A 24,576-nucleotide genomic window follows, 5' to 3' on the forward strand; every position below is an offset into this window, starting at 1 on the left:
ATTCGAAATTGCCTATAAATTACAGATGGCCACCCAATGAAAAACACTTTGCATGTTGAGAGCTTTTGTGTCGTGCTATTGATTATGCATGAATCTTGTGGTTTTTGAGGATTTTGTGGCCAGTTCAGTGTTTGACAAGTTGCCTAAGGAAACCCAAGAGCTCCTGAATAGCCTCATGTCAGCACCTGTAGAAATTGCCAGTGTTGGAGGATCTATGGGCGCTGAGGGAGCTGCCCCAAAGGTCGTAAGTTTGGAGGTGCCCGCCGCGGTGCCAAAATCACCGAGGTCACCTAGGACGAAGCCTACGCCGACAGGAGAGGCTTCCAAGACAAAGAAGGACAAACAAAAAGCGACACAGTCGATGCACAAGTCACCAAGGAAGCACTAAAAGAAAGAGAAGCCCACCGTGCAGGAGAAAGGAAAGGTGGTAAACCTAGAATCCGATGAGGGCGTAGATGAAGGCACAGAAGATATTGATATTGAAGGAGTAGACCTTATGTCAAAGCTACAAAAATACATCCCTCCGCACTGGGGTAAGGTGAAGGTCCTAAAGGACCGAGATGAGGGAAAATTTCTGCCTAATACACCTCTGCTACCTAATCAGATCACATTTGAAGGTCTGCACATGGTGCGGATCCCACATATGAAGTTAGATGATTAGGACTTGGCAGATACTGAGCGATTCCCTCACTTGGCGAATGATACATTTATGATGCACATATTCTATAAAGATTTTGGTGTCACTGCGCTGGAGTCGGTGAAGTGGATTAGAGGGGTGGAGAAAGTAGGATTGTTGAATCTGCTTTGGGTGCCGCATTAAAACCATACTCCCATAAATTTGATCGTGATCAAACAATTGCTATGTTTGGTGGACGACGGGTGCATGTGGTTGGGCGAACCGATACTAATCATGGATATGATGATCCATAGGATCACATTGCTACTGCATTTAGGGCTAAATCCGGCCAAGGAATTTGGCGGAAAGGTGGGCGAGCGCGACCTCGCCGAGAGAATGAAGGACAAATTTAAACTTGTCAAGAAGCCGTGCAGATATTCAATTTCAAGCATAATCGACCTCGTGATGAAGGTAGCCACCCAGATCTTGGTTGGGAAGGTAATAAGGAAGTGTCACATAGATGAGGTGCCAGCGCCACTTGTTTCATTAGCGGCCCAGTGCATGGAGTGAGTACAATTTAACTGGGCACGCTACCTCTGTAGCGAGTTCCTCGCGAACTCTAGAGAAGCACACGACCACAACAAGACGTTCCATTACTCTTGGTTGTTGTTATCAATTGTGTTGGTCACATGGGAATTACCGGAGGGCAGCTAGTTTCCTCCAATCGCATCAGACTTAGAAGAAGCAACAAAGTTCTCTTTGCTATGGGCTACAAAGGATGCTGAGCGGGTCAAGGAGAGTAAAATATTTTGGGTACTCATGGAGTCAATCATCCACATGGACATCAAATGTAAGATACGACTATCACCAACTATCTTCGAGTAGTTGTTGGGATACGCGGAGTTCAAAGAGGACTTCCATTGTATCTCTATCTGGGCACGGAAGGACCCAGAACAGAAGTGGTATGATCTCCCATACCTTGCGACGTATGATGCCATAGTAGCGGCCCTCAATCATTGGCCAGACGAGTGGTGCATGGACTTAGATTTGTTAGCTGGGTCTAGTAAGTCCGCAAGAAAATAGAAGAAGGAATAGGCTCAGTCAAAAATGTAGCAGTTGGCTGAAAAAAGGAAAAATGAGGTTGAGGAAAAAGAAAGAGAAGAAGCTGAGCACATCACGAAGGAACGAGAGGAAGAGGGCGAATTTGACAGAAGTCAGAAGTCTCCTTCACAACAGAAGGAGGAATAAGAGCAATCTGAACAAGGTGGTGGAGACTAGGAGAGCACCCCCTTTCGGGTAAAGCAGAATCAGGAGCAGGAGAAAGAAGGGTCACGGAAGATGTTGGGAACAGTCCCCTAGGGTTAATTTTGGGGTTAAAAGCCCAAGTTTTGGGGCTAAATGCCCAAGTTTTGTATAAAGAATATAAAGTCTCTGCATTTTGTGGTCGCGAAGCACGAAGATGTAAATAGTCAAAAAGGGTTTCTGCCCTTAGTTTAGGTAGCTTGTGTCGGATTGATGAGATTCATCCTTGGTCCGCGGACCATGGGAATGGATAAAAAGGGAGTCTTAGAAGAGTCTAAGGCAGTTCAATTCTTAGTAAGTTTTGGGCAATTGAGTGATGTAATGGGTCTGTGAGAGCTAAGAGCAAAGAGTCTTAGCATACAAGGAGGCTCTACAGTTGAGTGCGCAGAGGCCCAGGAAAGAAGTCTATAGCTGAGTGCATGGACCCCTACAGCTGTGTGCAAAGGGAAGTTAGAGTCTGTACTGGAGATCTGAACCATCAATAAAGAAAATTATTCTAGAAATATCTATGTATGAGCTATTTTACTTATGTTATGAATGTATGCAGTTACGTTATGTTGAATACTAGGTTTATGATTTAATGATATATTGATGCACTAATATATGTGTTATATGAATGCAAGTAGGAATATATGTTTACACAAAGATAATCATAATGTATGTTGAAGTTAACCAATACTTAAGCTAATCTGGGTAGACATAGAAGTAAGAGTAATTACAGGGGCGTGTAAGCATCTGAATTGCCTATTTAGGGTTCGTTAAAGATGACCACAGACCTTCGCGAAGGTTTCAAAGCCAAATAAGAGAATTACATTGATAAGCCCTAAAACGCTCATCAATCTGTGCGAAGGAAGGGTTAGGGTATAAAACGACATCACAACTATCTCAGAGTGTGGAAACTTGGTTCCTGCATCCCCCCATACTTCTTCGGGTGAGACTTCAGTCCACGCTCTATGGATTGATGCCGAAAGGGCCAGTAATATAGGGATTTTCTTGGCTAATTAACGCTGAACCTAGGTCAGGGCCCATCAAGCCAACAAATGATTCCATTGTTGGTACCAAGATCTTCATAACGAGATGTGTGATGTAGCATCATTGGAATCCAACTAAGAAGGAGATCGAAGACTGGTTGGATAGAAAGATCCACGAATTCGCGGCATAAGAGAACCAGAATCTGTGATTGACGAAAGAACAGTGGTTGGAGAAATACCTGTACATAGAGATACATGAGATCTTCTTTTAATTTGTTCCTTCCTGGTCATGTTGTATGAGTGGATCGTGAAATTGGCAGACGACTAACGAAGGTGGAGGCTTGACAGTCCAATAGTCTAGACCCTAGAGTTATTGTGGATATTAGAAGCCTTTGAAGATAAGATCGCATGTGTTGTCGATCACTGGCTCAAACATATCATAGGAGGGTTTGTGATAGAGTTTTCGGTCGATACATCGGTCAGTTACAGTGAAGTAGAGTGCTGCTTATTCAAGGGGCCGCGAAGTAAGTATTTAAAATCATTAATTACATGGATTAAGATGCTATTGTGTGAAAAGCAAGTTATGTAGCTACCTTAATGTTTGGGGCTATGAGAAGTGGAAGGACATTCAGGAACAAGGGAAAAATAGGCCCCGAATATAGCTTGCTAATTGAACCTTCTCTGAGTGATGACGAGGAAGGAGTACAGGGATCTCCGGAGGGCGCTATTTAGTTGATAAAGCAAGGGTCCCCACAAATACCCCATCCACCCACACTGCCTCCATATTCACCTCTTGTTGGGTCCCTATAATACTAGTGATTACCCCATTACTATTGTAGTTATACCCCCTATTTATATTGTTGTGCCCCTATTACCCCCATATTGTTATTTCTGTGCCCCATAGAATCCCTCTATTGTTATTTTTGTGGCTTTATATTATTATTGTTAGGTCGGCTGGATTATATTGTGACTCCTTAGACTCCTATATATTGAAAGGAGGTTTTGTCATTTGTATCATCCAAGAATTGTTCATTTATGTAATGTAAAGGAGGTCGCCCCCTCGAAGAGGCTGAATTCTAAGGCGTGGATCTCTCTTTTCTATCTTTTTGTGAGCTGGTTTCATAACATTTGGTATCAGAGCTTTGGATTCTAGGGTTTCGCTGCTCCAAAACAGGTCATCGTGGCATTTTGCTATAACTTTTTTTCTGTGACGTTTCAGAAGTCGCAAAAAAAACCCATTTGAGAAGAATTGGTGCTGAACCTTGGGTCCGAATTTCAGAGCTTTTTGCGCGATATTTTCGGAGATATGATCTGAGGAATTTGGCCTTTTTGCAGACTCCTGAATTACATTCAAAACAGGGGACCTGGGGAAAATCGTCATAACTATCTCTCTGAGGATCGGATTGAAATTTCGTAAAAAGGTACAGAAAGAGAACAGACTGTAGTTTCTTTTATGTGTGTTTCAGATTCAAAGGTTGAAACAGGGACTTGTGGCACGTCGTACAAGTTCGCTCTACTGAACCAGTCTAAAAGCAAGTCACTGTGGGAGATTTCACATAACTCTTCCTTGGAGAATCCAATTTGGCTCAGACTTGTGGCATTGGAAAGAGGACACAGAAGGCTACTATAGGTATCAATTTCAGAACTGGATGATTCGAGATTACAGAGATACATTAGATTCAATATCAGGCTTCTATAAAGTGAAAAAAGGTGTGTAGTCTTTTTTCTTAATTTTTGTGTAAGCTTGGTTTAACGGAATTCAAAGGGCATAGTAAAGCATTATTATCGGTAACTAATGCCCCGAGGAAAGAAAATGCAAACACCTAGTAAGGAACCTGAAAGCTCTAGCATGACTCATGAAGAAGAAGAAGAAATGCTACATGATATATCAAAATTACAAGAACAAGTGCAACAAATGTCACGCTCACAAAAGCTAACAGAAGCTAAGATAAGTGGCGTGGAATCTAAGGTAAATGGCATGGAATTTAAGATAAAGGGCATGGAAGCTAATATGGATGGCATGGAAGCTAAGGTGAATGGCATGGACGCTAAAATTGATGGCATGGATGATAAGATGGATGAATTGAAGAAGTTGCTACAAGAAAGGGTCACTAATGGTGAAAAGGTAGTAAAGGAAACTCATGATGAGAATAAAAGAAATGTTAATCATGATTCCATAGACTCTAATGTTGGATCGAAGACTCACCATGTTCCAAAAATCGATATGAGGAAGTTTGATGGCAAGGATCCCGCCACATGGATATTACAGATGGAGCAATTCTTCGATCTCAATAATGTGCAAAACACACAAAAGGTACGTATGGCAACTTTATATTTGGAACCAAATCAGTTTGTATGGTATCAATGGCTTTGTTCTCGTAAACAATTTATCACTTGGGCAATTTTTACGGAAGAATTGATAGCACATTATGAGGATACAAAAAGCAACACTTTTTTTAGCCAATTGATAAGTCTCAAACAAAAGGGTTCAATAATGGAGCACATTGAGGAGTTCCAAAAATTGAACATAAGGGTAAAAGATATTCCAGAGGAGCATAGGATTGATGTGTTCATAGGGTCTTTAAAGGATAATATCCAACATGATGTGCGCCTTTGGGAACCTGATTCATTAGAGAAGGCATTCAGGTTAGCAAGAAAAATGGAAAGCAAAATTATGGCAACTAGGAAGCATACCGTTCACAACTATAAAGACGGAAGTGTTGTTGCCCATAGTCTTCCACAACCTACAAGGTTGACACCACAACAATTGGAAGAAAAAAGAGCAAAAGGGCTTTGTTACAATTGTGATAGCAAATACACAAAAGGTCATAAGTGTGCTGAGAAGAAATTATTCTACATAGATTGTGAAGAGGAAGAAGAAAAGGAGCAAGAAAGGTCAAAAGAAGAGGATATATTCCAGGAACAAAGCCTAGATGAAGAACAAATAAATCCGACCATATCTTGTAATGCATTGGCGGGAATTACCACTCCTCAAACCATCAAGATAGAAGGACAAATCAAGAAGAAAAAGGTAATAGTGTTGATTGATTCAGGAAGCACCCACAATTTTATTCATTGTAGGGTAGCAAAAGAATTGAATTGCTTCCTATATCCAGCACCAGAGTGTCAAGTGATGATTGCAAATGGAGGAACAATAAATTGTTCTGGAAAGTGCCATAATATCAAGCTATCCATGGGAGAATATGTATTGACTAGCCCAATGCTTTCCATTCCAATGGGAGGTGCTGATGTTGTACTAGGAGTCCAATGGCTACAATCCTTGGGTACAATAGCTTTTAATTTTCAAGAACTTTTCATGAAATTTTCTGTGGAAGGAAAGGAAGTTGAATTAAGGGGTATTGCAGGGAAACCAGGAAAGATAATCAGCTCTAATGGCATGACAAAGCTTCTAAAAAAGGAGCAAAGAGGTGTAATTGCACAATTATGTTCGCTAGATGTTTCCACATTGGAATCATCTATTTCTCCAGATCTCCAAAAAGTCCTGGACAATCATTCCAAGGTATTTGAGACTCCCAAAGGTCTCCCACCTATGCGTGATCATGATCATGCTATTCATCTGATTCCAGGAAGTGTTCCTCCAAACATCAGGCCGTACAGATATCCATATGTCCAAAAAAGTGAAATTGAACGTATGGTTGCAGAAATGCTAGAGGCTGGTATAATTCAACCGAGTCAAAGTTCTTTCTCAGCTCCAGTAGTATTGGTGCACAAGAAGGATGGATCATGGCGCATGTGTCCAGATTATAGGGAGCTCAACAAGCTCACTATTAAAGATAAGTTCCCCATTCCTGTTATTGATGAATTACTGGATGAATTGCATGGATCAATTTACTTCACCAAGTTGGATCTTCGTTCGGGATATCATCAAATCAGAATGAAGATTGAAGACATTCCGAAAACAGCATTTAGAACTCATGAGGGTCATTATGAATTTTTGGTCATGCCTTTTGGCCTTACCAATGCACCTTCAACATTTCAAGGTTTGATGAATTCAATTTTCAAACCATTCCTTAGAAAATTTGTGTTAGTATTTTTTGATGATATACTAATCTACAGCAAGTCTTGGAAGGATCATGTTGAACATGTTGACAGGGTGTTACAACTATTGGAGGAGAAACAATTATATGCAAAAAGATCCAAATGTTTCTTTGGAGTCCAGGAGGTGGAATATTTGGGTCATATTGTATCTCATGAAGGAGTTAAGGTAGACCCTAGCAAAATTAAAGCCATTAAGGAATGGAAAATCCCCACATCCATAAAGCATCTGCGAGGATTTCTTGGGTTGACAGGGTATTATCGCAAGTTTGTTAAGAATTATGGGAGAATAGCAGCACCTCTAACAACATTATTGAAGAAAGATTCATTTTCATGGACTTCGGAAGCAACAAAGGCCTTTGAACATCTTAAAGAGGCAATGTGCCAAGCACCGGTCTTAGCTATGCCGGACTTCACAAAAACCTTTATTGTGGAATGTGATGCTTCAGGAAATGGAATTGGTGCTGTTCTAATGCAAGATGAAAGACCCATTGCTTTTGAAAGTCGTCCAATCAAGGGAAAGTTTTTAAACAAAGCTATTTATGAGAAGGAAATGTTGGCAATACTCCATGCACTTAAGAAATGGCGACCCTACCTAATGGGAAGACACTTCAAGGTAAAAACGGATCATGATAGCCTTAAATACTTTTTAGAACAAAGATTATCCTCTGAAGAGCAACAAAAGTGGGTCACAAAGATGTTGGGTTATGACTTTGAAATCATCTACAAAAAAGGGAAGCAAAATGTGGTGGCAGATGCACTCTCAAGAAAGGATGAGGATGTGGAAGCATTGTTGTGTGCCATTTCTATTATCCAACCAGATTGGATAAACGAAGCAAGGAAGGAATGGAAGAACGACGAAGAAGTGTGGGCACTTATTCAAAAGCTACAACAAGATTCCAGTACTTATGATACATTTAGCTGGCAAAATGATTCGTTATGGTACAAAGATCGCTTATACCTCTGTAAGAATTCCCAGCTAAAACAAAAGATTCTTATGGAATTGCACACTTCTCCCTTAGGAGGGCACTCAGGATTTTTAAAAACTTACCACAGGGTTAAGAAGGAATTTTTTTGGGATGGCCTTAAATCAGATATTCAAAAGTTTGTGGCGGAATGTTTGGTTTGCCAGCAAAATAAAGTAGAAACAATTAAGACACCAGGTCTATTACAACCTTTATCCATTCCAAGCCAACGTTGGGAGGAGGTTTCAATGGATTTTATCACAGGTTTACCCAAGTCTGAGGGAAAGAGTGTCATCATGGTGGTAGTTGACAGACTTACCAAGTATGCACACTTTTGTGCATTATCACATCCATTTAAAGCCAGTACAGTTTCTACTGCATTTATGGAAACAGTTCAAAAGCTACATGGAAACCCAAAGATTATTGTAAGTGACAGAGATCCCATTTTCACTGGAAATTTTTGGACAGAATTATTTTCTTGTCTTGGTACTCAGTTAGCTCATAGCTCATCTTATCATCCTCAATCTGATGGGCAAACTGAGATAGTAAACAAATGTTTGGAAGGATATCTTCGTTGCTTTGTATCTGATAAACAGACACAATGGGTCAAATGGTTGCCTCTAGCTGAATGGTGGTATAACACTTCCTTCCATACAGCAACAAAAATGACCCCATTTATGGCACTTTATGGGTATCAACCACCATCCATCACATCATATTTAAGAGAAAATTCTAAGGTTCAGGCAGTGGAACATCACATCGAACATCAACAACAAGTCCTCCAACTCTTAAAGGATAACCTCGTGTTGGCACAAAATAGAATGAAACAACAGGCAGATCAACATCGCAGTGAAAGAAGTTTTGATGTAGGTGATTGGGTATTCCTACGGCTACAACCATATAAGAAAATGTCCCTAAAGCAATCTAAGAAGGATAATAAATTATCACCAAAGTATTATGGTCCGTACAAGGTGTTGGAAAAGATTGGTACTATGGCATACAAATTGGAGCTTCCTGCAGCTTCTCGATTGCACCCAGTTTTCCATGTTTCATGTTTAAAGAAGGTTATAGGTGACAAGCTCCCAATTCAAACAATATTGCCAGAACTTGACGAGGAAGGAAAAATTATATTGGAACCGGAAGCAATCACAGAAACAAGAACTCGACAGCTACGAAATCGATCAATTTCAGAGTATCTTATCAAGTGGAAGAACTTATCCGCTGAAGATTCCACATGGGAGGATGAGAATTTTATGCAGAAGTATCCAGAACTGCTCAAGCGTTGAGGACAACACTTTTTTGAAGGAGAGGGGCATGTTGGGTCCCTATAATACTAGTGATTACCCCATTACTATTGTAGTTATACCCCCTATTTATATTGTTGTGCCCCTATTACCCCCATATTGTTATTTCTGTGCCCCATAGAATCCCTCTATTGTTATTTCTGTGGCTTTATATTATTATTGTTAGGTCGGCTGGATTATATTGTGACTCCTTAGACTCCTATATATAGAAAGGAGGTTTTGTCATTTGTATCATCCAAGAATTGTTCATTTATGTAATGTAAAGGAGGTTGCCCCCTCGAAGAGGCTGAATTCTAAGGCGTGGATCTCTCTTTTCTATATTTTTGTGAGCTGGTTTCATAACACCTCTGCCCCATACACCTTTGCCTACACCACCGCCACCTCCACCACCATTCAATATGGAAAACTCAGTAAAGCTACCTGTGTTCAAGGGCATGGGAAATGAAGATCCTGACCAGTTTTGGTTCGTCACAATGGCTGTATGGGAAGCTCAGGGTATCATGGATGATAAAATGAAGAAATCAACATTGGTTAGTGCTTTGCAGGATTGCGCGCTAACATGGTACATTAAGTACTGCAGTGATAACCCGACGTCCGCGTTGGCAGATATCTAGATTGCGTTGAATAAGGAATTCAGTCGACCTAAGTCTGAAGTGCAATCAATTATGGGATTCAAAGAGATCATGATGAAGCCTGGTTGGACACCCTGGGATCTGGAGAAGAGATTGAAGTGTACAATCCACGAGGCTAACATGAATCTTACTGATGGGAAGCACCGCTAATGGTTTGTGGCTTCGCTCCTGCCTCATCTAAGGGTTACGCTATCACAAAAAAATATTGGAACCAAGGCAGAAGCTCTGGAAATTGTGATGAGATTGCATGAAACACTGATGTAGGATGATAATGTGGGGGTTCAACAAATTCATGCACAGTTGTAGAACCTTTGCCTAGAAATGCAAAGTCTGAATAAAGATAGAACAGCTCGGCCTACGGTGCATGAACAAGTTTGGTGCCTGAAGTTCAAAAGCCAGGGGGATGACAAAGATCACTGTCCGATTTTTGAAGTATGTTGTAGTAGGGGGACCAATGCCTCTGAGGCTAGAAGCTCTAGTAGGGCCAAGTACAAGGCCCATGCTATGGTGTGTTATTTGTCAGGTAGCTGGAAAACATGCGACAGACAATTGCCATTTGCTGCAGAAATTTGTACAGACACCACAACAGTTGTTCTATAACTTCTGTCAATCGGTGGGTCATGATGAGCGCAATTTTCGTAGTTATGAATTAATGATGGATAGAATGCCTGAATATAGGGTTCAAGCAGAAACTCGGCCTCCGGACCAAGGTGCTGGGGGAGCGCGAGGTGAGTATCAGGGGCACGGATGAGGCCAAGGTGGAGGAGAACCTAGTAGAGGTCGAGGGCAGGTCATTTGTTACAACTGTGGGGGACCAGGACACTACGTGTGAGACTGCCCGAATATGACGCATCTGTCATGTCGTTATTGTAATTGGTTTGACCATGCGATGGAGGATTGCCCTATATTATTATCTAAGATAGTCTAGTTATTGAAATAGGTAGCAATGCAACTACCTTACAGTTTTATGAAATAGTCTCATCCTTGTTGATGGAGGAGATGAGACAGAAAAATATGGAGAGCTAGAATGGTGATGCCTTGTTTGTACGAGGACATTCCCAGAACAGAAACAAAAATAAGCCATCGAGTGGGAGATCTAAATCTAGAGGGAGATCTAAATCTCTAAGAAAACCTGTAAAGGTGGTTTGCTGGAAATGCGGAAAGGAAGGGCACTACAAAAGGGACTATAAATCTAAATCTCCTGACAAAGGAAAGGGATTTGATGATGCTCCTTCTGCAGAGGCGAAAACCACCTCAGATGAAGGTGGGGATGTGTACTTGGCTTCTTCAAGTACACATGTATATCATGAGGCATGGTTGATTAACTCAGGTGCATCCTTTCACTTCACTCCCCATAGAGAGTGGTTCTGCAAGTATGAGAAATATGATGGTGGTGATGTCTTCTTAGGGGATGATAGGAAGGCTAGAATCATTGGTCACAGAAAAGTAAAGTTGAAGTTGTAAGGTGGAAGGGTTAGAACACTTCTGAGTGTTCTGAATATTCCTGCATTGGCCAGAAATCTGATTTCTATAAGCAAGCTAGATGATGCAGGTGTAAAAACAGTGTTCGAGAAGGATACCTGCAAGATGGTTTGGGGAGCACTGGTATTGATGAGTGGAGTTCTGATTGGAACTCTGTACAAGTTGCAAGGTAGCACTGTTTTTGATGGGTGCAACAGTTATATGGTTCCTGAAAGTGGAGTAGAAAATCTAGTGGTCTCTGGAGAGAAGATCATTCTGTGGCATCAAAGGCTTGGACATATTGGAGAGAAGGGCCTTTGAATACTTCATGGTAAAGGTATGGTAGAAGGTATGAGTAATATCTCTCTGGATTTTGATTTCTGTGAAAATTGTGTATATGGGAAGCAGAATCGGGTGAGTTTTCCCTCTGGTGGTAAGAGGGCGAAAAAAATATTAGAGCTTGTGCATAGTGATGTGTTTGGACCTGTGAAGGTTCCATCACTGGGTAAGTCTGTGTACTATGTATCATTTATAGATTAATTCTCAAGAAATACATGGATATATTCCCTTAAGAAGAAATATGAAGTCTTTGACAGGTTTAAAGAATTTAAGGCTCTGGTGGAAAACTAGACAAAGAAGAAGATAAAGGTGTTGAGGTCAGATAACGGTGGAGAGTTTTGTAGCAAGGAATTCAAAGAATTCTATAACTATAGCATGATAGAAGACTACTCTATACACATCTGAGAAAAATGGAGTTGTTGAAAGAATGAACAAGACATTGATGGAAATATCAAGAAGCATGCTCAGTGGTGTCAGGTTAGCACAAGAATTCTGGGCAGAGGCGGTGAAGACATCATGTTACTTGGTCAACATAACACCTTCATCAGCGTTGGAGGATAAGACTCCAAAAGAGGTATGGACTCGTAATAAACCCTCTCTTTCACATCTGAGGGTATTTGGATGTGATGCATATGTACATGTTCCAAAGGAGAAAAGAATAAAGTTGGATAGTAAATCTGAAAAGTGCATCTTTATTGGGTATAAGGATGGTTTAAAGGGTTATAAACTTTGGAACCCAATAACAAGGAAGGTTGTGTACAACCGAGATGTGGTGTTCAAAGAGGTGAAAAATGTTATTAAACGTGAATTCCCATCAAAGGAACTCGAGAAGATAAAGTTTGAGCTAAAGGAGGAAGAACTAGACTCTACAACAGAAGAGGAATCAGAAGATGAAGAGCCACAATATCTGGTTGTGAGAAGATCAGTTCGAGAAAGAAGGCAGCCAGAATGGTATAGTCCATCTACTTTCTGTTAAAATTTTTCTTTATCTATTAATGATGATGATCCTAGAACTGTGAAGGAAGCAATAGATTCAGAGGATGGAAAACTCTGGAAAGAGGCCATGGTTGATGAAAAGGCATCTTTGCACAAAAATGAGGCTTGGGATTTGGTGGAGTTGCCAGCTAGAAGGAAACCCATTGGCAGCAAATGGGTGTTCAAGAAGAAGACAAATGCAGAAGGAAAGGTGGAGAAATACAAAGCTCTGTTGGTAGCAAAAGGTTATTCCCAGGTGCCAAGAATGGATTTTGGTGATATTTTTTCTCATGTTGCCAAGGTAGCTTCTATTAGATTACTTTTATCTGTTGCTGCTGCTTTTGATTTTGAGGTAAAACAGATGGATGTGAAGACATCATTTCTTCATGGGGATCTGGAAGAGGAGATCTACATGGAGCAACCTGAAGGCTTTGCGGTGAAGGGTAAGAAAGAACTAGTATGCAAGTTAAAGAAGTCTCTGTATGGGTTAAAACAGTCACCAAGGATGTGGTATCAGAAATTTGATACTTTTGTATGGGGACTTGGCTTCACTAGAAGAAAGGCAGATCACTGTGTGTATTTTAAATTAATTGGTGACCGTGTTATTTATCTGGTCTTGTATGTGGATGTTATTGGAAATGACAAAGAAATTATCCAGGATTTGAAGACCCAATTGTCCTCCAAATTTGACATGAAAGATCTTGGTGCTGCAAACTATATTTTGGGCATGGAAATTAAAAGAATCGAGCAAAGAGGAAGCTCTGGTTAAACCAGAGGAAGTATGTCGAGACAATACTACTGAGGTTTAATATGCAGGATAGTAAACCGATGAAGGTTCCTATTCCTGTAGGTGTAAAGTTATTTGCTGAACAATGTCCCAAAACACAAGAAGAGGAAGAGAATATGTCCCATGTTCCATATGCAAGTGCATTTGGTAGCCTAATGTATGTGATGGTCTGTACTAGACCAGACATTGCACATGCAGTGGGAGTATTAAGCAGGTTTATGTCAAAACCAGGGAAGGAGCATTGGACAACAGTGAAGCGGGTTTTCAGGTATTTGCGTGGCACTAGTGAATATGGTTTGTGCTACCAAGGAAGACCAGGATTGGACAGAGTTTTGGATATCTGTGGCTTTGTTGATGTGGACTGGGCTGGAGATCTGGATTAGAGAAGATCTACAAGTGGGTATGGGTTTAACCTATTTGGAGGTGAAGTCAGTTGGATGAGTAAGAAACAATCTTTAGTGGCACTATCAACTATAGAGGCAAAATACATGGCAACCACTCATGCAAGAAAGGAAGCTGTTTGGTTGCAGAGATTGTGTTCAAGTATGGGGTTAGTACAGGGAGCTATAGGGATAGACTATGACAGCCAAAGTGCAATTTTCTTGGCAAAGAACCCTGCTTACCATTAAAAGACAAAGAACATTTATGTTTAGTATCACTTTGTGAGGGCTATGATAGAAGACAAAAGGGTGTTTCTGGTAAAGGTGGACACTTTGAAGAATACTACAGATGCATTGAAAAAATCTGTGAGCTCTGAGAAGTTCTCTTGGTGTAGAGAAACAATGGGCGTTGCAAGGTTGGAAAAATGACTAAGCTCTCCTGTGGTCCCCTGTGGAAAAAAACAACAAGTGGGAGAATGTTGGGTTGTGTTATATTCTTTCCAGGGGGTTTGAGGGGGGCGGGTAGGCTCCCTCTGGGGAATTTTTTTTTTGGACCCTATATTAGGTTGGGCCGACCTACCTATGGTTTTGTGCATGGTTTTCGCACATGGTTTTGGACGTGATGGTTTTTGGTCCATGGTTTTGGATGGGATGGTTTTAGGTCCATGGTATTGGATGCTTCGGCATGTATAAATATGTATTGTAACATTGAAAGGAACATAATGAAAAATCAAGTTGGTAGTCCCAGTTTTGGGATCCAGGGGAAAATCTCTATGTATATGTATTTTATGTGTTATGCTCTCGGATGGTTTATTTTCTGTGTTTTAGAATTCGTATGCAGGTAATTTCTGTACGGGGTTAAAACCTATAATGGAGTGGAGCGACGACTAGTGAAGATAAGGGAAAGCGGCCTAAAGAAGATGAGTGGGTCCGCAAAGCACCAGAAAAAGAGACTAGGTTTGATCTAGAACAGGCAAGAGAAACGTTTATGGAAGCGAAGAAAATCTTCATTGAGGCCTATACCTTAGGAAGTCAGGAGAAGTCGACTGAAGAAATGGACCCGTCCATGATTACTACTTTCTTAGAAACTTGTATGAAGCTGATGCGTGATAGCAAGGCTGTGAAGGGACTGCAGGAGATGATCAATAGGTGCGTTGGGAAAGAAAACACTACTGACTGACCGTGTGTAGTCAGGAAGATTGGTAGGCATAAGGTGCGAATGGGGCGTGAGATGAGGCTTACTGCGCAGATAGGAAATATGAGATGGATCAAGTTATTCTGGATCTAGGGTCGGAAACTAATGCTTTTCTGAAGTAGACATGGGAGAGAATGGGGAGACCTACGCTACATTGGTGTCCAATTTAGTTAAGGATGGTGAATCAACATAAAATCATCCCCATGGGAAGATTGCAAGGAGTAACGGTTGATATTGAGGGCGCGAGCACACTAGATGATTTTGAGGTAATAGATATTATGGATGATAAAAATCCCTACCCCAAGCTCCTTGGGATCGATTGGGCCACTAACATGAAGGGGGTAATCAATTTGAAGAAGCAGAATATGATATTTTAAGAAGAAATCGCTCTGTGTAGTGGTGCCCTTGGACCCTGCATAAGGACTGCGCTATACTAAACCGGTCCACGATTATGAAAGTGATGATGATTTGGACCAGATTTACAAGATAATGGTGCAAGATCAGGATTGGGTGAATCTGACAGCAGATGGGCGTATTGCATGGGACTGTGAAAGTTCCTGCACATCATATTCACACGAAGAGTTGGAGCATTGGCATAATCAATTTCATGAAGTATCTACGTTGTGCTGTAATATGATGACCAAGTCGTTGCGCTGTGTATCATCATAGGTAAGAAATTTGCCTTACTATGATGGTTTAAATGATGTTGATACTTTTTTGGATGAATTCGAGAGAGAAGTTCCAGAGAAGCATTGCTTCCAGGCCTTGGACTGGTCGCTATGCACAATGCCTGCGATATGGTGGGGCACACACAAGAACAATTTTGATGATTGGTGCATGTACAGAAAAATGATGAGAGTGCGGTTTTGTCACCCACATGTGTGGCTAACAGAAAAATATGATGGGAGGAATGACCCATGCGACCATTTGGCCAAATGGACTAAATTGTATGGAGTAGAGCCTCAACCGGAGTGGGCACATCTATTTTTTCATACCTTGGATGTTATACCGATGAATTGGTACTTGGAGATAGAGCTCTGCCATGGCACTGAAGAATGCGATGTTTTGCACCAAGGATTTTTTATGATGTTCAAATTTGAGGATGGGTTTGAATGTATTGATGAAGCATTATAGGAGGTCAAGGCAGCAATCTTCAAGATACCGCAGGATCCTCTAGATTTGATCCAACCTTATTGGACTACCCATATGAGCCATGTGCTAGAGTGCTACAATGTGACAACGAAAGAAGAAGATGAAGACCCAAGGAAGATTAATATTCCAGAGCCTTAAGGTCACCACAAAGTTGAAGGACCGCAACTAGAGAATCCAGACATCACCAAGCCGCTCAAAAATAGACATGTGAACATTGGCACAGAGGCAGAGCCGAAGTTTGTAAAGATTGGGGACTACTGGGATGATGCGATAGTAGATAAGGTAGCCAAATTGCTCTGCGAATATCAAGATATTTTACCTATGAAGTTTTCAGATCTAAAGGGTATAATAGGGGACTTGGGTGTCATGAAGATAACTCTAAAACCGAATGCAAAAACCAATTAAGCAAAGGCCTTACCGCCTCAACCTGAAGTATAAAGAAAGGGTCTGCTCAGAGTTGGATAAAATGCTTGCAGGAGGCATCATTGAACTAGTACAAGAGTCTTATTGGGTAAGCCCAATGGTAGTTCATGATAAGAAACAGAAGGATGAGATATAGATATGTGTAGACCTCAGGAAGTTGAATGACACCTGTGTGCATGATACCTTCCCAACTTCATTCACCGATGAGGTGTTGGATAATGTTGGTGGCCAAGAAGCATATTTGTTTACTGATGGGTTCTCAAGGTACCATCAGATCAAGATCGCGCCAGAGGATAGAAGTAAGATGACCTTGACGACTGAATGGGGATGCTTCCAGTATACTGTGATTCCTTTTGGGCTGAAGAACGAGCTAGAGATCTTCTCACGCATAGTCATCGTAGCATTCAAAGATTTCATGCACAAATTTATGGAGGTATACTTTGACGATTGGACCATGTTTGGACTAGTAAAGTGCCACATAGAAAGTTTGCACTTGATGCTGCATACATGCCGGAGGTACGAGATCACACTCAATCTAAAAAATGTTTGTTCTACATCCCTTTTCGGATCTTGCTGGGTCACGTGGTATGCAGACAATGGTTGATGGTAGACCCTACGAAGATCGAGGTTATAATCAATTTGGAGGCACCAAGAAGTGTGAAACAACTTGTGCGTGACATTGGGGCATACAAGGTACTATAGAAAGTTCATCAAAAGTTATGCCCAGATCACCGTGATGATGGAGAAATTGTTAAAGAAGGATGCTACATTTTGCTGGAATGAAGAATGTCAGCAGAGCTTGGATGTGCTCAAAGAGGAAATGGTCACCGCGCCAATCCTAGTCTTCCCGGATTGGAAGAAGGAATTTCATGTGGATGTGGACGTGTCATGTATTGTGCTAGGAGCAGTACTGACATAGGCAGGTGAGGGAGAATTGGATCATCCTATAGTGTTTGAAAGTAGGAAGCTATCTAAAGCTGAGAAGAATTATTCAACAACAGAACGTGAAGGTCTGGCTATGGTATATGTACTCTAGAAGTTTCAGCACTACTTGCTAGGCGGACACTTTAAGATGTATACAGACCATTATGCATTGAAGTACTTGGTGAATAAGCCTGTGTTGGGGGAAGAAATATGCAGATGGTTGTTGCTGTTTCAAGAATACGATTTTGAAGTTACTGTGAAACCAGGACGATTGAATGCCAGATTGGATCATCTGTCACACATTGAAACAGGAGAGGAGCCTACTAATTTGGAGGAAGGACTACCTGACACGCATCTCTTTGTGGTGCATGTCGCGGACATTCACTTTAAAGATATTATACACTTCCTGACGATGGGAATGACTCCAGAAGGATATACTAGCCAATAAAAGAAGGAATTGGTGGTGCGCATGGCAAACTTTTTTATCATTGCATGACACTTGTATAAAATGGGATCAGATGAAATACTGCGATGTTATATGCCAAAATTTGAACGAAACAACATCATCGTTGAGGCTCATGGAGGAGCCATGGGAGGACATTATGCGAGCAAAGCAACAACACAGAAGATTCTACACACTGGGTTGTGGTGGCCGACAATGCATAAGGATTCAAAAGCATATTGTAGGGCATGCGATGCATGCCAAAGGACTGGCAGACCATCGTGGAGGGGTGAGCTAACTTTGAATCCGTAGATATTGTTACAACCATTTGAGAAGTGGGTGATTGACTTTGTAGGACCAATTCAGCCCCCAGGAAAGAAGATGGGTGCGCGGTGCATCATCTCAATGATTGAGTATTTAATCAGATGGGTGGAGGTGCAGCCTGTGAAGGACTGTACAAGTGCAACAATAGAAAAATTCATATTTGAGTACGTGCTGATGAGATTTAGTTGTCCGAAAATTTTGATGAGCGATCGTGGTAAGCATTTTCTTAATGAAACGATCAGTGCGTTGATGGAGGAATTTTAGGTTTACCATCAGAAAAGTACGACGTATCACCTGTAGGTTAATGGAATGGTAGAAGCATTTAATAAGATACTAGAGAGCGCATTGACAAAGGTTTGAAATGTACAAAGAAATGACTGGGATGTGAGCATACCTATAGTGCTATGGGCTTGCAGAACAACTTGTAAGAATGTGACTGGACAAACACCTTTTAGGGTGGTTTATGGCGTTGAAGCTGTGATGCCAATGGAATACATTGTACCTAGTCTGTGCATAGTGGCATTCATAGGAATGGTGGATCACAAAGCCATGGAAGAAAGGATTGCAAAACTAGCAGAATTGAAAGAGGATAGGTTTCTAGATGGATTCCATCACCAAGTTCAAAAGGAGCATGAAAAGGCATTGCATGCTCAACACATCAAACTGCGCACCTTCAAGGTACGTGATTTAGTGTTATTATATGATAGCAAGTTTGATAAATTTCTAGGAAAATTTCGGATGCATTGGATGGGGCCCTTTGTCATAGGAGATTACCGATGGTGGAGCAGTTCAGTTAGTGAACTTGAATGGAGAGCCATTCCCAGGGAAGGTGAATGGTAGCCAATTGAAGCCATACACTGGGGATCTGGACAGATGACTATATGGAGGAAGCATAGTCTCAGTGCTCCAGGCAGCTGAAAGGAGGCACGGGACTATAAAGTACACTACCCAGGTTGAAGAGCTGTGTGATGGGGGGATTGTGTGAAAGAAGGAACGTCCCAGTATCAGCAAAAGCGCGAGGAGAGTTTCCCTATTGAAGGAGAGACCGTGGAGGGCAGTTCGAAAGTGAGCGTTATGGTCACTGTTCATGACCTGACAATGGGAAAATGACTAAATGGAGCGAGGCGCAGAAATTAAGTCAGAATCTAAGAGTAGGATCTTTGAAAATCTGCTGCCACTCTAGCATTTATGCACAGATTTTGGGGGGAACAGTCGGATTCAAATTCGAAATGGCCTATAAATTACAGATGGATGACCAACAAAAAACACTTGGCATTTTGAGAATTGAGGTGTTGATCTATCAGGTGCGCATGAACCTTAACTATTTTGAGGCTTTGGTAATGAGTTCAGTGTTTGAGAAATTGCTGAAAGAAACTCAAGAGCTCTTAACTAGCATTATGTGGGCACCCGTGGAGATTGCAAGTGTTGGATAAGCGATGGAAGTTGTGGGAGCTACCCCTAAGGTAGCAAGTGTAGAGGCACTTGCAAAAGTACCCAAATCGCCCAGGTCACCCAGGCCAAGGCCTATGCTGACCATAGAGGGTCCAAAATCAAAGAAGGATAAGTAGAAAGCAGCACAACCAGTAAATGCATCGCCAAGAAAACACCTTGAGAAAGAAAAACCCACTACATGGGAGAAGGGCAAGGTAGTATACCTGGATCCTAATGAGGACATAGAAGACGACGATATGGGCATGGAAGATGTTGACATGGGGGCAGAATACATTTACGTTGAGGGGGCTAACCCTATCCCCAAGCTGCCAGCATATGTCCCTCCGCACTAAGGCAAGGTGAAGGTACCAAAGGACATCGATCAGAACAAAATCACACTCTTCACACCATTGCTACCAAACAAAATCACATTTGAGGGTCTGCATCTGGAGTGCATTCCCCATTTACAACTGGAGGATTGGGATTTGGCAGATACAGATTGCTTTCCCGACTTAGCCACTGAAACATTCATGCACTGCGTCTTTTATAAAGACTCTGGTGTAACCATGCTAGAGCCGAGATAGTGGATAAAAAGGGTGGACAAGGCAAGACTTTTGAACCTACTATGGGTACCACATTACAACCGTGGGCCCATAACTTTGATAGTGATCAAGAAGATGTTATGTTTGGTGCACAATGGGTGCCTGTGGTTAGGAGATCCGATACTGATCACTGACATGCTGATCCACAGGATCACTTTTCTCTTGCATTCAGGCTTGAATTTGGCCATGGAATTTTGCGGAAAGATGGGTGAGTGCGACTTTGCCAAACGACTAAAGGACAAGTTCAAGCTTGCTAAGAAGTCACACGACTACTCCATATCCAGCATAATTGACCCTGCGATTAAAGTAGCCACCCAGATCTTGGCAATGAAAATCACGAAGAAGTGTCACGCAGATGAAGTGCCAGCACCGGTTGTATCTTTGGTGGCCTAGTGCATGGAGGGAATACAATTTAACTCGGAATGCTACCTCTGCAGTGAGTTCCTCGCGAAATTCATATAAGCGCAAGACCAAAGCAAGACCTTACACTATGCATGGTTACTACTATCGATTGTACTGGTTGCATGAGACTTACCGAAGGAGAGTAAGTTTCCTCCAATTGCAGTGGAGCTGCCAGAAGCAGTGAATTTCGCTTCACTCTGGGCCATGAAGGACCCTCAAAGGGTCAAGGACATTAGGATATTCTAGATTCTCATGGAATGAAGCATCCACGCCGCAATCAATCGTAAGCCGTGGATCTCGCTGACTGTTTTTGAGCAGTCGTTTGAATATGTGGAGTTCAAGGCGAACTTCCACTGCATTTTAGTCAGAGCGCAGAAGGACCTTGCATAAAAATGGTATGATATTCCATACCTGGCAATGGATGATGCAATCGCTATAGTTCTAGAGAGTTCTCCAGTAGAGTGGTGCATGGCCTCAGACTTATCAGTTGGGTCTAGTAAGTCTTCTACGAAGCAAAAGAAGGAAGAGGCCAGGTTAAAGATGGAGCAGTTAACCGAAAGACGGAGGAAGGAAGGCGAGGACAAAGCCAAAGCAGAGCGTGCTACAAAAAGCAAGAAGAAGGGGAGGAGGAAGAGGAAGAACACAAATCTGATAGGAGTTAGAAGTCGCCTTCTCCACTGACAGACGAGGAGGAGTAGTGTTCAGAGCAGGGAGGAGGAGACCTAGAGACTACTCCATTCTGGGTTAAGCACACAATGGAGCAGGAAAAAGTAGGGCCGTAGAAGAAGTCCAAGGCCAGAAAATCATCCCTTGACCCCATAACCTTGACAGAGGGTGATTTGAATGATATTTGTGATACAGTGTGGGACGTGACCGCGAAACTGCTAAAACAGTTTGAGCAGCAGTAGAAACAGGCCTTAGTCACCATTCAAATGGGTCTGCGTGAGCTGCAGATCTAGGCTACTCAGGTACAGAACAGTGTAGGGCGAGGAGGCATGGCATCAAGCAGTTTGGTACCTGGAACCTTAGATGCCGTCGAGATCTTCTTTTCAGTGGATCCCAGGGCCATTGCACTACCAGATGGAGCATTGACCACAAAAACAGAGGCTGAGAGGGCCACTGTCAATGCCCTCAAGAAATTCAGGTTAAACTTGGCTGCACTTCCAAGTGAAGCCTTTCACACCCTGCTAGATGGTGTGATTGCGGAAATACGGGCTCGGGAACAGCACGCCTTGAACGTTATCAACAAGCAGAAGGTGAAAAATGCCCAGATGTTCGTCAAAAAGACATCTGTGATTTATTTTCTTAAGCAGGTCACAGAAAAGAATGAGCACACAACAACTGTGGTGGTTGAGGCATGCCAAACTGTTCCAGAGCTGAACATCCCAGAAGATGCATTAATCAATGCAAGGATATGGAAGCTCGTTGTAGGTTTGCACGAGGCACTAACAGAGCTGGCTAAGGTTCAGTTTGAACTAAAACTTAAGATCATAGAACTTGAGTTGCGGGCCCAGCCTTCGACTCCACCAAAAGTCAGAGAGCAGCACAAGACCGCTTTCAAAGATGTTGTTGTAGCTGTTGATACTGCAGTGAAGGATTGCACTGCACTCTTTGAATAGGTGCTCGAAGTAGTTACTAGTCTGCAGGAAGATCCCAACCTACAAAGGCTAGAAATTGAGGCACGAGATTTGCAATAGAGGTACAACAAGGTCAAACCAATGATGTACACCGTCACCATCACGCAAAGGTTGGCGAAGCTACAGGAAGTGAAGGCACTAAAGGAATAGGTGGACGTAGCTCAACACAAGGAGGTAGCACTGAAGGCCAAATTGGGGCCTTGGCTAGAGGAAGCCTATGTACTCACGACCTCCATTGAAGGGAAATTGGCCAGTCTGTAGGTGACACAACAGAAAATATAGGAAAATAGCGCAGGACCAGCAACGGCACAGCTGGTCGAGAAGGCTAAGTAGGCAGCGACATAGTGCACCGCTGAGGTTGCAGTTGTACACGTGGAGCTGGAAGGTCTTCATGACAAGATCTCTGCACTGACCGAGTGACTCGGAGCGAATCACCAGACTTGTGTTGGGGGCGTGTTAGGAATGGGTCTCCCAGCGTCAATTTTGGGGTTAAAAGCCTATGTTTTGGGGCCAAAGGCCCAAGTTTTTTATAAAGAATGTAAAGTCTCCGCATTTTGTGGTTATAGAGTGTGAAGATGTAAAAAGTCAAAAAGGGTTTCCGCCCTTAGTTTAGGTAGCTTGTATCAGTTTGATGAGATTCACCCTTGGCCCACAAACCATGGGAATGTATAAAAAGGGAGTCTTAGAAGAGTGTAAGGCAGTTTAGTTCTTAGAAAGTTTTAGGCAATTGATTGATGTAATCGGTCTATGAGAGCTAAGAGTGAAGAGTCTTAGCGTAGGAGGAGGCTCTGCAATTAAGTGCACAGAGGCCTAAGATAGAAGTTCGCACCTGAGTGCGCGGACCCATGTAGCTGTGTGTTCAAGGAATTTAGAGTCTATACTGGAGATCTGAACCATCAATAAAGAGAATCATTCTAGAGATATCTGTGTATGAGCTATTTTACTTATGTTATGAATGTATGCAGTTATGTTATGTTGAATACTGGGTTTATGATTTAATGCTATATTGATGTGCAAATCTATGTGTTTTACTTTGTCATATGAACGCAAGTAGGAATATCTGTTTACACAAAGATAATCATAATGTATGTTGAAGTTAACCAATACTTATGCTAATATGGGTAGACACATAAGTAAGAGTAAATACAGGGGCTCATAAGCATCTAAATTTCCTATTTAGGGTCTGTAAAAGATGATTGTAGACATTCGTGAAGATTTCAAAGCCAAATAAGAGAAGTACATTGACAAGCCCTAAAAGGCTCATCGGTCTATGTGAAGGAAGCACTAGGGTATAAAACAACATCACAACTATCTCATGGTGCAGAAACTTGGTTCCTGCATCCCCGCATACTGCTTTGGGTGAGACTTCAGTCTACACTTTGCGGATTGATGCCGAAAGGGCCAATAGTGTAGGGATTTGCTTGGCTAATTAACGCTAAACCTGGGTCAGGACCCATCAAGCCAACAAAAGAAGACCAAGGCTACTAAGTCACCATTCGACCTGATCACCTTGACAGAAGATGACTTAGATGACATTGGGGATAAGGTCAGGGATGCGACCACATAAGCAAGCTCTGGCCACCATTCAAATAGGTCTACGCAAGCTGCAGATCCCAACTACTCAACTACAGACTGGTGTAAGGTAGAGCAACGTGATGTCGATTAGTTTGGTGCCAAGAACCACTGAAGTAGCAGAGATGGTTCGCTCTTTGGATCCTCCAGCCGTCGAGCTGCTGGATGGAGCTCTGACCATGGAGGCGGAAGATGACAAGGCTACTGCAAGCGCTCTGAAGAATATTGGATTGAACTTGGCCGCGCTCCCAAGTGAAGTCCTTCACACCCTACAAGCAGGTGTGATCGCTGAACTTACGGCCCGAGAGCAGCGCGTGCTAAGTGTGATTAGCGAACAAAAGGTCAATAATGCTCATATGTTTGTCGAGAAGACTTCACGATAGACACATGGAATAAAGTACAGGAAAAGAATGAGTGCACTGTAGCAGTGGTCGCTAAAGCATGCAGGACCGTTCCGGAACTGCATATCCCAGAAGAAGCACCAGTGGAAGCCAAGATTCAGAAGCTAACTGCCGGTGTGCGTGATGCAAAGGTAGAGCTGGCTAAGGTTCAGTTTGAGCTAAACCTAAATATTACAAAGCTTGAATTGAAGGCACATCCTTCAACTCCTCTAGAAGTCAAAGAACAATGCAAGGCAACTGTCAAGGATGCAGTTACTGCTATAGATGCTGTGGTGATGGATTG

Source organism: Pinus tabuliformis, chromosome X (assembly GCF_031772625.1).
Source record: "Pinus tabuliformis cultivar Carrire ecotype Pingquan chromosome X, CPIR1, whole genome shotgun sequence".
Lineage (NCBI taxonomy): Eukaryota > Viridiplantae > Streptophyta > Pinopsida > Pinales > Pinaceae > Pinus > Pinus tabuliformis.